Raw genomic sequence first — 15706 nt, 5'->3', positions numbered from 1 at the left:
TAAACCGACCGGTGGTATAAAGTACTCAAATAATCGCCACTAAGATATCATCAGAACAATGGGATTACCACACTCATAAACTGGGTTGTAAATATAAGTTGTAAAGTAACGAAGTATCTGTTTCGGATAATCTGCCAATATCACATCGACGCTTGTCAGTCATGACAGCGGGTAATTAGCAAAATGTTGATCATGCATCAAACCTGACTACAGTAGGATACATGAGAGTATCCGGGTCTTTTACACCTCGCCCGGACAGAGTCCGACGAGGTATTGTTTTTGGTCGAGTTTGTTTGTTTGCTTGTAAGTTTGTTAGCAACATTACAGAAAAACGGCGGAATGAAATTACATGAAGCTTTCAAGATATCTGGGCACTGGTCAACAAAGAAAGTGATTAAATTTTGGAAGTAGTGGAGTGACCATGAAAGGTCAAAATCATGGTCACGGATTTTTAGAGGGCTATAACTTGAAAACGGTTGAAGATAGAGATATTACCTTTTACCTTGAATGATCTTGAAAGGTCAGATTTAAGGTCATGGATATTCAGGGGGCTATAATTCGAAACTGGTTGAAGATGGAGATATTTACTATTATGAACAAATAGGAAATCCCATATAGGTTTTTAATCGGTACCTTGACCTTTGACCGTAAGTGACTATGAAAGGTCAAACGCAAAATCGCGGATTTTCAGGGGGCATAACTTGGAAACATATGTTCCATTACCTTAGGCTTTAATTGTGCACTGATACTAAATGGCAGAAACGAGCCAGTATTTAACAGCAATGAAATAACTGCTGTTGGGGAAGGTTTGTTGCGCCTGGCACCACTTGTTTTTAATCTTGAGTTCCTCCCACCCCCTTTCCTCTTCCCCATTGGATATACGGTAACATACAACTAACAGCATATAATATTTGATGGATATTCCAAATATTATCACAACTGTCAAGACATTCATTGAAAAATCATACTGGTGATATGCCGGGATTTATTGTCTTAGTTTTGCTTTCACCGCTACCTTCCTTTTTCTTTCACCGCTGATAGACAAGAATGGTGAACTGCCTAGTCCACCTTCCCCCAGTAATGCTGGATATATCCTTAATGTAGCATATTTGCAGTTCATGTGATATCAATCACGACTATATGACGTTAGTATCTCTACCCCTGTATCATATCCGGGGTTTCTCTTAAGGTGAGTAAAACAGTCTGGCGATAGCTACAACCACACTACCACCATGACCACCACCAACAACAACAACAGCAGCAGCAGCAACAACAACAACAACTACAAAACAACAGCCACAAAAACTACAAAAATGAAAACAAAACAATAAAAACAACAAAATAACGACAACAGTATAAATGAAGACGTTGTCAAGTGGTTAATACAGTCTTCGAAACCCTATGTTGTATCTCCTAAGTTGCATACGATTGTCTAGCGATGGCATTAATAAAGAAAAAGTCATCGTACCGAGGGGATAAAAGTTTGTAACCCTTTCACTACCAAAGACATCCCCTAAGCTGAATAAAATTGGTTGGTGATATTGTCTGTTCACCTTAACTTGGCTCAAATTTTCATTCCTTTGTACCTTATTATACACAGTTGAAAGGCTGAGAAAATGATAATGCTATGGCTCCACATCATTTCCACAGCACTTCTTCATGACCAGCATCTTATTCTATGGTTATCTCTTGTTCCAACTCAGCATTCAAGATGGGAATATTGCAAATTCAGGCCAAGTTTAAATGAAAAAAGCATAGAAAGCATAAATACAACATAAACAGACGCTATGGTATAGATGTTAGTTACTGAGGACTTCACTATCACGTCTCCCCTAACCTCATTACAATCTACCAGCTGCAAAGATGAAAATAAACACTACCGTGCTGATATGGGAGGGGTGTGTGTGTGTGTGTGTGTGTGTGTGTGTGTGTGTGTGTGTGTGGTCAAAATGTATCGATAATCCTTGTAAAGGGATATTGCGTGCAGCGTCCTTACTAAATCCAGACACTGATAATCGAGTGTGTTCAATAACTGCCTGATTGCTAACTTCACATTAGCGGTATAAAAGGAGTGGGGGTAATTATTTCAGTTTGATTAGAAGGCAAATAAAAAATTATATACGTGTGTGTGTGTGTGTGTGTGTGTGTGTGTGTGTGTGTGTGTGTGTCTGTGGTGTGTGTGTGTGTGTGTGTGTGTGTGTGTGTGTGTGTGTGTGTGTGTGTGTGTTTTCACAAACATTTATTTTCACTGACACACAAAGTTGTCATCAAACTCACAGGACCTTGATTTCACTGTGGTAAATTGTTCAAATGCAAACTGTACTCAGATATTGAAAGTTAAAGTAACAGGGTTCGTAGTATCTTTTTCCTAGCGATTTAATTTGCATATTAGGCTTTAACATTCTATGGTAGGTTCTTTATACCATATTGATATCGACAGTTTTGCATTAACAACGTGCAAGAGGGTACTGAAGTATACTATGTAAAATAAATCGCTAAGCATGAGATTATATGAAATCCTCCAAAGCCACTTGCAATAGAATGCATTCATATTCTGGCGCCAACAGGTGAACTGCTTAGGTAAGGATAATAACGGGAGGGGCAACCCGTTTTACGGATTCAAATTCTGGCTGTTCAGTATATCACTGTCACCTGCATTGTCTGGTAATGTGAAACAGCTTGCCTAGAACGTAACCCGGTAAACGAGGCGTTCTTCCCATTTTTCCCCTTACCTAAATGGTCGGACACTTTTAGTCAGCTGTCAGTCGTACTCTCGTTGTCACAGGAGATTCCAGTACTTTTACACAGATAATCAACAGCGAAACAGAAGTGAAAGGAATTGAATGGCGTGGCGAGATCCGAACATTTGCCAGGTTTCGATGCAACAAGTCCAACACGCAACAGATTATCGTGGAAAAAGGCAGGTGTGACCTTTGCACCTCAGCACAGAAACGCACTATTTGCTGATGTAATGAGGCTAATAAAGACAGGTTTACCGGTGGAAGAGGATACTGCTAAAATCCAAATCGTGACAGACTGTACAGTTCATAATGCAATTTTGTTGTTTTCTGTCATCCACAGAATTTTAATGTATGTTTAAAAGAATATTGATTAGAACGCCATCTGGTAAAATCACAACATGGTCAGCTATACTGTACAAGTTAAGACTGCTGTTCCTTAAAATATTTCTTAGTAAAAGCATAGGTCTGGTAGGCAGTTAAATGTTTCCCAAGGTTATCTTCTTATTCTTTCCTTCTTTCTCCGACTATGAAGACACCTGCCAAGTGATTAAACAGGATCCTCCTCACATGACCTCAACGTTTCGCTAAATGTTGCTTACTCCTACACACCGGTAATTGCCAGATACTGCTTACGATTGTCTAAAGATATTTGCTTAGTATTTGGCCTACTTGATGTTTCTTTAAATAAAATTATCCTGTTTGTTATTACTGTAATACCTGGATTATCAGTTTCAATATTCAAGGGAACAAATCGGTATCGTTGTTAATAATATATTGTTATACTGTTAAAAATTAAGAAGGCAAATATAATTAAGAATCATATAAAAAGTCCTTATTCCGGTATGTACTGTATAGAAAGACAGAGAGGCAGCTAGAGACGGATAAATAGATACACAGACATATAGAGTGACAGATAAACAGGTAGACAGATAGACTGACAGATAGACTGGGCAGAAAAATATATATATGAAGATTTTTCCATTTCTTTTCCCCTCCTCTTTCACTAACTCCACACAGAAATCCTACAAGACACTTTTCCCCCACGCCATGTCAGAGAGGGGAAAAAACTTTTTACATTCAGAAAACTTCCCCTTTTCTCCGCGAGGGGTTGAGAGGCTTCATAAAGTTCCCCAAATTTTTCCTGACAGGCATTGAATTCCGAGAGAGAGCCGGAGGGTGGCGGGGGAAGTTCCCTATCCTGCCATCTAGGCCGGGATGGATATAATACTCTAATATTGGCTTCAGTGATTTTGCTTTTTCTTTCTTTTTACTTCAGTGTGTGTGTGTGTGTGTGTGTGTGTGTGTGTGTTTGTGTCCTGCTGTGATAGTCCATTTGTTTTCTAAATTATGTTCACCCTTTGATCATCGGATAAAATCTGGTATTCTGTTCCAGCTACTGTCAAGTTATTTTATTCATCTGCAAGTTAGTCACAGCATCCACAGAGTTAATACTGTCACCAATAACCCTCTCATGAGAAGCATAACATTATTTAACCTGTAATATTGCAGCTGACGTCTGACGAGTTAACTGAAATGATCCAAGCGTTCAGTAGGCATTTCATGTAACCCATGCGGTTGTTTAGTGGTCTGAATGCGCCAACCGAGGTTCAGCTTTACAACGTGCTTGTGTCTGATACCCAGGAGGTGATCCCCCCCCCCACCATCACGCAATACCATCAAAGGAAGCAGGTGTGTCATCCACCCTTAAATGTACTGGGCTGCTGTTATCCAGCCTTGTGCCCCATACCCCCATTAGGAGAATGTGGAGTTGGGTGTTACCGCTAAACATTATGGTAAATTTAGCTATAAAATTGGACGTAATTGTAGACCAACAATACGCAGTTAAATTTTAGAGCCCCAGAAATTTCCCAGTGACAACTAAAATTGCTTGGCGTTAGCCAAAATAAAACTTTTTAGTGGTTTCCAGAGTTAATTACGTACGTCGTCCCCCGAGCCAGGAAGGTAGGTTTATAACCCGAAAAAACTCGGAAATCTTCCAGATGGAGAATAGTATCAGAATAATAGATAATTTCCCTCTAAGGTTTAAGCATTAAAAGTGTACTTCACTAATTCCTTGAAAGTATTTAGTTTAATACCCAAGACAGTGACAAGGAATTTGGTACAGTACTGTGAAGTTTTATTGCAATATTCCGTACAAGTCTACACTCTTCTCACACTCCACAGTACCACAGATATTACATATTATGTGCCATCTGTTTCTCATTTTATACTAAATCAAGCATTTATTGTCTGACTAGTGAAACAAATATTGTAATTTCTTCACAGCGTGAACAGGCATACGTGTTGCACACTCACCTGGAGAATTCTGAGATTTTCAGGACTTGTTTTGTGCCGTACCAGTCACAACACCCAAACAGTCACATAGCTTCTTATTATAAATGAAGACTTAAAAAAAAAGAAATACTTTTTATAAGACACTGTTGGTGTCTATTTCACCTTATCCCCTCAGGAATGGTAGTATAAGATCAAATTTAGACACAGTAATCGAATTACTTATCTCTGCCTCGAAAAGTCTAATATAAATGCATCAAGTGACTTTGTGTGTGTGTGTGTGTGTGTGTGTGTGTGTGTGTGTGTGTGTGTGTGTGTGTGTGTGTGTGTGCTCGCGCGCGAGCGCGCTCGTTCATGTGAGTGTAAATGTATGGGCGCTGATGTGCGTGTCTGGGTTTGTGCATGTATACACGCATATCGTTATGTATGTTCGTGTTTATTTTCATGTGTATGTGCATGCACATAACCTGGATGTAAAGCTCTGGCCGACTACCAGCGACACGGTCTCATATCACCTGCCAACGCCTCACTAACAACTCTAACTTCCCTCCCCCTTTCCCAGTGTGACGGCCTCCCACGTACACCCTCGCTATGTTGGCCACACAAAGTTCGAAACTTTACAGCCTAAATATGTTAGCAAATTATCAATTTCTGATTGCATCTCTTCACTCACTCCTTCGTCAATATTTCTTGCACATAACGATAAATGAGTGAAACAGAAACACCTCCACTCTCTGGCGTCGTTCAGATAATATCGTATCAGTTTCTTGGAACCAAACCTGCATAAATCTACTAAATTATTTTAACCATCTAACGACGACACAGCTCCGATAGTACTAAACTTCTATCGTTAAATATATTCAACTTGGGAGTAATATCTATTAGAAGAGAGATCATAAATATTCTACTCCTGTTGTCCCAAGAAAATTTTATGTAGCTTAGAAGTAGTCTCTCGTCGACAAAGGTTGAAAACTAACGGTAACAGACGGAAACAAGAGTAAAATTGCTCTGGGACCTGTGACAAGGCTCTTGTTTCAACTTTTTTAAAAGTTGTTGCTGGATGGCACCACCACAGGTGTCAGCTGACAGCAAATTCTAAATCTCCATCTCAAATAACCGTATGAGGGACCACTTCTGTGGCTCAATGGGCTTAAATGAAGAACTTTTACTAAAGTTGCTGCTAGATGGCACCATCACAGGTGTCAGTTCACAGTAAATTTAGATTCTTCATGTCAATAACCGTATATGGGACCACTTTTATGTCTCAATTGGCTTAAAAGAATTTTTTACCATAGTTGCCACTAGATGGCGCCACCTCAGGTGTCGGCTGATGAGATTTGGATTCTCCATGTCAAATTATCTATTTTGATACCACGTTTATGTCTCTAAAGGCCCCCTTTTAACATATCAGCCAGTAGAAGGAGTAGAAGAATGCTGGCCACTTACTGAACTGCTAACTATCGCAGCAGGTAAAAATGAAACCCCACTTACCTCACAAGCCGCACCCTCCGCTAACACTCACAAGGTCACACTGACTCGTCAGCCTGGTATACCACTGAGCGAAGCCCACAATAGTCACCATTCACCAGTCTCATATAAACATATGAGACTGGTGAATGGTGATTCGAATAATTAATGCGACATTTGGAGATATACACATAACTGTCTGTTCGGAAAATTACTGCGAGCTGATTTAGTAATTAATGTAATATGCGACGTAGCATGACACAGCTAGTTCGGTCGCAAAGCTTTGCCTTCGAACCATCCCGAATGAGTTCCAAACAATAAAATTCTGCCTCATCTCTCTGACTCAGCATTCGCAAATACAGATGTACACACATAATTGTTTATAGAGCTGTATTATGAAGCTACCAGTAGGCTACAAGCTTCACTTCACATGTATGAAAACGAATCAAACGAACCACTACTTGGTGTTGTTGCCAGAGGTTCACACTCCACACATTTTCTCTTAATCAAATTACCTGACGAAAACGGGAAGCTCATGGCAAACTGCACCATATTCATATTAGCAACAAGGCTCGTCGCAATGCAGGCGTTGTATACACGTTTTGACAAAAACAAACCTCATGCAGTTAATAAAAAGAAAAATTTAATGTAACCAACAAAATCATTTACATTAATTGGATATAGCCTACAGTTTCACCTAGAGTACAAATGTTTCGATCGAAAATTATAAGTTGATTTTTCTCGAATGTTTACAAAGCAAGGCTACTGAAGTGTCATTAGTAACTCCCACAGTACGAGCATGACCTTAACACCATTATTTCCATTGGCAGACGATATAATTTAATCTTTTTTTTCCGTTTCTAAATAATATTATCTAAATATTTCTTCATCCACAGAAGATATAGCCAGTGAAAGTATTACCTTTTCAGGCAGAGCCAATTTTTAAAACCAAGTAAATTCGTTTGGTATAAACGAGGACTAAGGTAGAGAAAAAAATGACCGGAAGGGAGCCTCAAAGTCAGCTCTACGTGAAATGTTCAGACGACTATACGGCTACTCTAAAGCCCAATGCACGACGAACGCCAGCCTGATCGTGGGGTTGCGTCAAGTTTATCCCGTCGGCAATGCAAGCTTTGCAAGCGGGGAATGTTGTGAGGGAAATCTCACACTTAGCTGAGATCATCCCGACCAGGAGACAGGATGCTGCAAACTAGGACTAGTCACACTGCTTGAATAACTCAGCTGGAAGCGAGTTGAACTAACCTGACATTACAGGGACTGGCATGGTAAAACATGATAACACTGACATGATATGACATGACATGGCACGACAGAACTGACATGGCATGACAATAGCTCTAACAGCACCAACATACATGACAGCACAAACAAGACATGATAGCAATGACATGACAGCTCTGGCATGACATGACAACACTGAGAACAGCACTGACATAACTACACTAACAAAACAGCACTGACATGGCATGCCAGCAATGCAATATGACATCAGCACTGATATGACGTGACATGAAATCGATGACATGGCATGACAACACTGACAACATGACAGCACTGCAATGATATGACAGCACAAACATGACATGATAGCACTGACATGAGTTGACTGAACTAATATGAAAACAATGACATGACATGACAGCACTGATATGGCATGATAGTAACATGACATGACAATAGATATGACGTGACGACAGTACTGTAGTGACATGACATGATATAGCAAGAGAACACTGACATGACATGACAGCAGTGGGCTACTAGTCTCACCCCAGAAGTTCAAAATTGAAGGCAAGCATGAAACACTGCTTTTCTCGTTTATACCTACAAGTACAATTTCATATAATAAGTTACGATAAATAAACCTACAGACTTAGACATAATCTGCAAAAAGTCTGTTTCGTATTTTTCTCTGAGATTTTACAAGCTGATTTAAGAACCTGCATATAAGAATAGTGAAATAATTGGGTAAGTAAGAAAGTTTCGGGAGTCTTCCCTCAAAATGATATACAAAATTTTTACAGGTATATTCAGCAAAATATAATCCGTATATATCTATGAGATTTCACAGCTTGAATTAAGAACTAATGTGCAAGAACTGTCTCATAATTAAATAAAAGCCTCCAACCCACTTCTCTCAAATGCAAGGACAAGACTTTAAGAAATAGTCAGTCTTGTTTTTTACGTTTTTTACTCTGAAATTTTACAGCCCGAATTAAGGACCTGCATGCGAGAATAGTGTCATAATTGGGTAACTAATGAAGCTCGGAGTCTTTTTCCTCAATACCGCCAAGAACTGCTCCCGTAAAACTCTGCACACACGTAACTCGATTAATTTGCCCCTTTTTGCGTCTCTTTTTCTTTTGGACGCTCATTATAACTCATACTGTATTTGTCTTTAATACGTTTCAGCGTCTGTGTCTGTCTAAATCTGTGTTTGTCTTTCTGTCTGCATGTCTGTCTGCCTGTCTTTCTGTCTCTGTCTCTGTCCGTCCGTCTGTCTGTCTCTGTCTGTCTGTCTGTCTGTCTCTCTCTCTCTCTCTCTCTCTCTCTCTCTCTCTCTCTCTCTATGTATCCATCTTTCAGTCTATCCATCCATCTATCCCTCTATATCTTACGTGTCGGTGTATATGTCTGCGCCTGTTTTTATCTAAATCTGTGTCTGTCCTACTCCTCATCTCTCTCTCTCTCTCTCTCTCTCTCTCTCTCTCTCTCTCTCTCTCTCTCGGAAACAAAGAAGAACAGGACGGAAACTCAGCGAAAGGCGCCCCGTCCCGTCCAATCACATTCCTGCTCAATTAGGATCAAAAGTTTACGAGCGTTCTCATTGGTTGATACGAGGCGAGTTTTGGCAAAGAATCGACGACCGGAGTTTGGAGCTACATTAAAACTTTTGTGTGTTGGAGGTCGAGGGGAGGTGGGAAAGGGGAGAGGGGGATGGAGCGGGTGGGGGAGTGGAGAGATGGAGGGGGGAAGTAAGCGAGACAAAAACAAAAATGGAAGGGAACGTGAGGGATTTAGGTCAAGGGAATGTATGAGGGTAAGAAGAGAATCGGAGAGAGAGAGAGAGAGAGAGAGAGAGGGGGGGGGAATTAGGTCAAGAGTGGATGAGGGTGGAGACGGATGAGCAGAAATGGTGGATGGAATGAGGGAGAGATTGAAAAAAAAAATAAAATAAAAGTGGGGAGAAGGGAGGAGGAAAGAATGGGGAAGGCAAAAGCGGGATGAAAGATAAGAATGGGGGACGGAAGAGATTAAGAATAAATGTGATGGGACAAAAAAGAGGTGGGAGGGGGTCAAGGAGGGAAAGGGAGGGAGGGTTGATATGGAGGAAAGAAGATCAAGCAGAAAAAGGAAGTGAGTGACAGAGGTCAAGGAGGATGAGAAAAAAAAGAGATGAAGGACGGAAGTGGGAGAGACTGAAAGGAAGGCGGACGATATAGGTCAAGAGAAGAGGGTGGAGGAAAGAGGAACCTGGGATGTGTGTGTGTGTGTGTGTGTGTGTGTGTGTGTGTGTGTTCTGTCTTTCTTTCTGTGTGTGTGTGTGTGTGTGTGTGTGTGTGTGTGTGTATGAAGTGTAGCAATGTATGGTAGTGCCAAACTTGACAGTATGAAGTGAATTAGTGTGAAATGTGGCAGTGTGAAATTCTCTATCTATCTATTCATCCATCCATCCATCTATCTGTCTATCTATCTAATTTAACTCTAATCTAACAGGAGAATGATAGTGACATCTTTATAAGAGACATATGACTTAGCTTTCAACGGAGAGAAGTGATGGCTGGCTGGCTTACTGACTGGCTTTCTAACTTGCTTTCTTCCTGGCTTTTTCCTGGCCTTTTCCTGGCTTTCTTCTTGACTTCTTCCTGACTTTTTCGTAGTTTGCTTATTGTTTTTTCCTGGCTTTCTTCAGGCTTTGCTTCTGTCTGGCTTTCTTCCTGATTTTCTTTCCAGTTTTTTTTTCCCGGCTTACCCTCTTTGTGGTTGGCTTTCTTCCCGGCCTTCATCCTGGCTTTCTTCCTGTTATTCTTTCAGGCATAATTCCTGTTTTGCTTCCTCCTCTGCTTCCTGACTTTCTTTCTGACTTTCTTCCTGGCTGGCTTTCTTCTTGGTTTTCTTCCTGCTGTGGATTTCCTGCAGTTCCGTGCGCCTATCTGTCGCCAAAAATTATCATCATCATATTATTATTATTCTCTCCGACGGGGAGAGTATACTTTTATTCCTGTTTGTTTGTTTTTTAGTTTGTGTGTGTGTCAGTTAGCAGGATTACTCAAAAAATAAAAGAGATTTGGACCAAATTTGTTGGGTAGATAACCCATGTCCCATGGAACAATCGATTAACTTTTGGGACCAATCCGGATCGCATTACAGTTTCTGGATCCGGAAAACACTTTTTGCGAAACCATAATCATTGATGAGAAAACCTAACCCATTATGAAAAGTGATTTGGAAAATACATTGCCCTTGTCGGAGAGATGCGCTCGACAGAGGTCCCCTTTAGTTGTTGTAGTTGTTGTTGATATTAATATTATTATTATTATTATTATTATTATTGCTCTGTGACCATCTTCAGTGCTGACATGTAATATCAGATTAACGCTGGAATTTAGTGTTAGTCACGAACTGCTATGAAGGATTACTTCTCGCTGTCACTTTCCTTCTGATTAGTAAGCATGGTTCTCAACAGGAACCATGACTGCAAATCTATAGAAGATCTCGCAACTGATCTTAATCTACTACGAACGTGCTATTTTTATTTTTTACCTATGTATAACCAAACGCCACAATTTAGGAAGGAGTACAGACAAACTGGTTCCATGTCACCTTGTCCTTCAGCATCAGTGTGTCTTCTCTCCAGCTCACATTATCCTCATTCACATACCTCTCCACCACATACCTCCACCTCTTCCTCGGTCTCACTTTCCCCCTCTCACGCTCCATCTCACACTAATACACTCTCCTATTCTGTTTGTCGTTCTCCATTATCTCCATATGGCCAAATCATCTCAGGGCACATCTCCCAACAACATTCAGCACATCCACGTCAACACCACAACGGTCCTTCACTTCCACACTTGTCTGTCTGTCTTTCCACCTAACTCTGCATCCACAACAACACCACAACGCTCCTTCACTTCCTCATTTGTCTATCTACGAGTATCTTTCCACGTCACTACACATCAGCATTACAACGCTCCTTTGCTACCTAATCTGACTGTCTGTCTCTCCACGTAACTCGACATCCACATCATCACAACTCCCATTCACTTTCTCATTTGTCTGTCATTCTCTCCACGTAACTCCACAACCATATAAACACCACAGTGCTCCTTTACTTCCTCACTTATCTGTCTCTCCACGTAACGCAACATCCACATCAACACCACAAAGCTCCTTCACTTCCTTATTTATCTGTTTCCATGTAACTCTACATTCATATAAACGCCACAACTCACCTTTACTTCCTCATTTGTCTCTCTCTCTCTCTCTTCACTTTGCCCCAACTCTTCTCAGATAACTTAATTCCTCACCAATTTCCATACTAATAAAGGTGATTTCTTTCACCTTAAAGAACTAGTAGCTATCAAATAAGTGATGAACAGTATCCTTGCTTACCTTTTTTATCTCTCCAAGATGGGGAAGTTGTTTAGATACGAATACTGACATAATATACACACAGCTACAGCATCCTCCCTCTCACGGTTAGAGGATGACAGACGGGATTCGAAGCCTCTATGGTTCACCGAGCTCTAATTCGAGACAGAAGACTTTTATCATGCTGAGTAATATTTGTCTTTAATATTACTCCAAAACTATATATATATATATTTTATTTTTTATTTTATTTTATTTTTTTTTTTGCCTTAACGTGGCCTAAAACTGGCTTCTCTCTCTCTACCCTAAACGCCGAGCTGTAACAATGGACTAGAATATGAACTAGAATATGGACTAGAATATGGGTAAATATCATACTATTGCTGGAACACCACCAGTGTATTGCACGCTGCGTATGTGTGCTTGTAATCAGTTTACCGCCTGGTTTGTAGGTTCCTACCTGTCTGCCACAGATCCTTGATGGAAGACTGCTGTCTGATTATTGTTTTTGTGTGCAGTTTCATTCCAACCAGTGATATAATTGTATTATCTAAATATTCCGTATGGTTTTGTTGAAGCATCTTACCAGTTAAGACAGTGAACAGGATGCAATGTACGACCATATTTTTGGAGAAAAAAAAATTATCATTATAGCTTTCATTCACACCCAGAAAGGCGGAGAAATAATTGCTAGAAGACTTATAACATTTTACGGTCATTGGAAAAAAAGAATTATTCTTCATCGTTACGCAGCCGTTTCCGATACGATATCGATTATCGGATAATTTTTCCCTTCCAACACAGATACAGATATCAATAGGATTTTGCTTGCCGATTCACAGCACTAGAATATGGAAATGATACACGTGACCTATGGTGAACCATAAGATTGTGGTAGTAGACAGTGGTAGGTATAAATTAGAAGGATAGTACGCCAACTACAAGACTCAGGCGGTGAGACAGAAGATATAGGTAGTATATAGGTAGTAGACAGGGCTATGCTGTAGGCTAGCAGGAGGGCAGAACAGGTATGACTTAGGCCGTGGAACAGACTAGGGTACAAATAGTAAACAGTGGAACTGTATAAGTGAGTAGGAAGGTAGGACGGATATAAGGCAAAAAGGAATCAGAAGGTAGTGGTAGTAGGCACTGGCATGGTGTAGGTTTGAATATTTGATTCTTGCTGACTGACGTTACCATGTGACCGTCTACCCCACAACCCAGCGATAGTCAGTGGGACTCGAACCCACTAGTCTAGGTTGTCCTTCTAGCTAGTGTAAGGCCAAAAAACATCGATCTAACCACAGAGTCACCCAGGTGGAATACAAGGAAGGAGGCACCGGGTAACTTCATCATCTGGCGGGCAAAAAAAATACCAACCACAGGAGCTTGCGTTGTCTGACTATAAACAAATTTGTATATAAATATATAAATTTTACTTCCCATATACCACTGACCACAGTGATTTAAAAAACATCCTCATCGTCATCATAATCATCATCCCAAGTCTACGCACGTTCTCAAGCACACATTTACAAGACTATCGCATATGCAGTCACACACACACACACACACACACACACACACACACACACACACACACACACACACACACACACACACACACACACACACACACGGACACACACACGGACACACACACACAATCATTCGCCCATACTGGTAAATTGCAGTTAAATCCCCCTGCACGTCGTTACTCGCATACAGGCAAACCCAACTGTATCGCATGCATATATACAACCACACGAAAATACTCTTGTGTTAACCAGTTTTATTTGACTATATTTATTAATTTATTTATTTTTGCTCATCTGTTTTTTTCATTTGTTACGTTTGAGGATCTGAACTTTGTTTCAAGATTCTTAACCCCTTCAGTCTGAGGACGTCATTCTAATTTCATTCTTCCTACTACCAGACGACTTGACTCAACTAAGGAGAGCACCACAAGAGTGAAAGGGTTAACAAACGCTCTATCAGTCATTCTAGCTCGAAATATCAATCCTAAGCTGAATGCAATCGCCTGACGGTGCTAAGAATGTATTAAAAAGAAAACAAAAGACACTGGATGGAACGGGTTATTTGTTCCTCCACAAGGTTCATCGATACGTCATAAAACCACCCCAGCAAAGAACAATTACTCTTCTGAATGTGATTACCCTTGCATGCAGTATACACGTGGGAAGGTGTTTTAACGCCATCTGTTGCGCGTAGGAAAGTACTGTGCCGTGAGAAATATACACAAAGTCGGATACATAGAATTTAAAATTGCTTTGTTAAGTGGTACTCATTTGCACAATACTTACACAAGCGCACGCGATGACAGAGAGAGAGAGAGAGAGAGAGTGAAGGGGTTGCTGTGAGGGAGCTGTGAGGGAGGGCTACCAACATTTAACTAACGTCTTTTAATATTGTTAGCCTTGCGTGATTTACCAAAACAAAACAAAACCTCATTCGCAGTCCTCCATCTTCTCACTGTAACACCCCCAGCTATGTAATTACAGTAGTACAGGTGGGAGTTTGGCTGCCGCTCTAGAAAGAGAATTATTGATATCGGGGATACTGGTGTTATTGAGGTCGTAAAGCCAGCAGGAGTTATCGTTTCAGTATTTAAAAACTCACCTAAGCTAAAACTGCGTGTGAGATTGCTTGTACATGCGTTGGTCTTCGTTATTTCATTTCCTATGCACTTCCAAATCAAATCAAAGTAACCTGAAAATAATATTGTATAAAAATAAGAATTCCTGTGATGATCTATCCATTATGACTCCTAATCTTATACTGTGCGTAAGACTGGTTGTGCATACTTATTTTTTTATTCTTCTAGTTACCAAACACTTCAGAATCAAATTAGAAATAATATTAGCGTGATAAATACGAAAACATAACGCCTCGTGATAATAGCTATTATAGGCTTATATATCCTATGAATTGGTTAAGATACCTTACATATACCTCTCCTCAGTAATTTTATTTAGTTATTTGTGCAAATAGCATGGTTCCATGTTTATGGCCACAGGTAATCATAATATGGGTTGTGTGTTTTGTTGAGTGGTCTTGAGGCTTGAAGTTGTTGGTGGTGGTTGTATCGTCGCTACCCTCTATAGATTTTCCTACTTATTGCCTAAATTTCTCCCAGTTAAGTAAAATAAGCCCTGGTCAGTGTGATGGCCATGTCAAGCACACGGGTTTGATCCTTACTGGAACTGGAAATATCTGATCATGTAATGCCACAAGGGGAAGAAAACTGATCGTCTACCATGGGTTGCACTGGATTATGACAGCTTTGCCTCAGGTCCCTGCACATCAAACAGAGTAATAGGAAAGCGACTGTTAATCATTTTATTCCCTTATTATCCCCTCCTTCACAACCGAAAAATTCAGAAAAAGTTATTATCAGCGTCATCCTGCAACTCGCTTCCAGAACTGCATTCTCTTTGGTTTAGGAGGCTCCCTTGAACATCTTATTAACAATTTACACCCACTTTTCCCTGGAATATCATTTACTTCTTTTTACTTTTAATTCCGACAACATTTACATAAAGAGCAAGCAAAGGAATACAGTACTAACA

Source organism: Coenobita brevimanus, chromosome 70, assembly GCF_032717465.1.
Source record: "Coenobita brevimanus isolate Jiangsu-jjx chromosome 70, ASM3271746v2, whole genome shotgun sequence".
Classification (NCBI taxonomy): Eukaryota; Metazoa; Arthropoda; class Malacostraca; order Decapoda; family Coenobitidae; genus Coenobita; species Coenobita brevimanus.
The sequence above is the reverse complement of the archived record's forward strand: the minus strand, read 5'-3'. Positions refer to the sequence as shown.